The sequence below is a fragment of the Sinocyclocheilus anshuiensis genome, unplaced genomic scaffold, assembly GCF_001515605.1.
Source record: "Sinocyclocheilus anshuiensis isolate Anshui unplaced genomic scaffold, SAMN03320099.WGS_v1.1 scaffold2655, whole genome shotgun sequence".
Classification (NCBI taxonomy): Eukaryota; Metazoa; Chordata; class Actinopteri; order Cypriniformes; family Cyprinidae; genus Sinocyclocheilus; species Sinocyclocheilus anshuiensis.
The window spans coordinates 251361-253246 of record NW_015541082.1 but is presented as its reverse complement, the minus strand read 5'-3'; the positions used below and the strand labels follow the sequence as shown (position 1 = coordinate 253246).

Genomic DNA, 1886 nt, shown 5'->3' with positions numbered 1-1886 from the left:
TTGAGTGGAACCTAAATTATTATTTAGAAAGGAGAAAGAAATCAATAACAAGTTACAGACGAACATTTAGAATGCACAACAATATTACACTATATCATTGATCAATGGTTGTTAATCTGAAATCCACTTTACTTTTTGTATACTGTAGCTGAACTACTCACTTTTTCTCGGTAACTCTTCTGTTCTCCAACACTATGGTTGACAGAATAAATGAATCAAGGCTGACTGGCAATTTTTTTTACAGTGTGGTATGTGATGCTGCAACCACAACTTTTAGATGTCGGCACAACAAGAGTCATGAAAGTGTTCTGTTGTACGTATGCAGTGTGTATGTTCATATACACTTGTATGTTCTCACAGGTTATTAACGGGACTCCTTGCTCTGCAGTGATGACGTCCCTGGTAAGTGCCTCAGCATAGTTGTGGTTGGTCGGATTGTTCAACACCAGCCAGATTCGGCAGAATGCAAATTGTGCGTCATTTTAGAAATTATGTCTACATTTTTATCTATTACAATCATCATACTGTACAGATCGGCAATAAAACATTTTGTCAGTGTTGTCTGTCTCTCAGGCCTAAGAGATTGTTCTTGTTTGCAGGGGAGCAGCAGTTCCTCCGCAACGGAGTATGTTGTACGAGTTCCAAAGTAAGATTTGTATTTTATTTCTTTTATTATTATATACTTCTATTAGAAATTCAACTACTGACTCTATAGTGCTGTCAAAGAAAGCGGTTGATATCTGAATTCTGGTATTTTGCCCAACAGAAACACCAGTAAGAAATACAACATAATGGCTTTCAATGCTGGTGATAAAGTCAGTTGTTCCACGTGGACTCAGGTAACAGTCATTATATATGGCCACTGCTTACACTTACCATGCAATATTTCCTTCACTGTATTTTTCAATCTCTCTCTCTGTGTGTATATGCAATGTTTAGGCTCGTATGGAGCGTGACATGAGTAATAAGCGTATATATGGCGAAGAGGAGACTCAGGAGGGGGCAGCTGGCAGTGAGTTTGGAAAGAAACAGAGAGAGGAAGCACGGAGGAAGAAGTATGGTATCGTTACGAAGGAGTTCAAGGTGGAGGACCAGCCCTGGATCCTTAAAGTTAATGGCAAGGCAGGAAGAAGGTACAAGTTTCTGCTTTTATACTTTTTGTCTTATTGACACTTGTTTTGTGTTACATTTGAGTAAGTTTAGCTACCCATACTTACAGTAAATCTTAATAAGCCAATAATTGTTGTTCTGTGTGAATGAATGGCGCAGATTTTTCTACTACACATACTCAAGCAAGCATGACACTAACAGTGTTTTCAACATCTGCTCTCTAACTATCCAGCTTAGGTTACACTTTATTTTAAGATAGTCCTTGTTACAGTGTAATTATACATTTAAATGTTTCATGGCACTCAGCAGGTGTTGCAGTGCATCAGTCCAAAAGACCTTAAATAAAAATCGCCCATCTATTAAAAAAAAGTGCCTCACGCGGCTCCGGGGGGTGAACAAAGGCCTCCTGTAGCAAATCGATGCGTTTTTGTAAGAAAAATATCCATATTCAAAACGTAATAATCACTTAAATCTAGCTTGCGCCAACAGTTGTACAAGGAAGCAGCTCCGGGTGGATGATGTATGAGTTAAGCTTTGTGCATGCGCCGCTCAGAAGTGAGAAACGAAGAAACGCAAATGACACAAGCTACATTAAAGTGATTATATGTGAGATGTGTGAGATGCTTTTTTTAAATGGGCGCTTTTTATTTAAGTTCTTTTGGACTGATGCACTGCAACACCCGCTGAGTGGCATTAAACAGCTTGAAAGATCAAAGACAATTTTTAATATAACTCAGACTGGATTCGTCTGAAAGAAGAAAGTCATATACATAACC

General features: G+C 38.5%; 1 pseudogene; it reads left to right on the top strand.

Annotated features, from left to right (window-relative positions):
- The first annotated feature begins 312 nt into the window (after window positions 1–312).
- Window positions 313–1886, top strand: part of LOC107690707 (general transcription factor IIF subunit 1-like) — a 7776-nt pseudogene continuing 6202 nt past the window's right edge.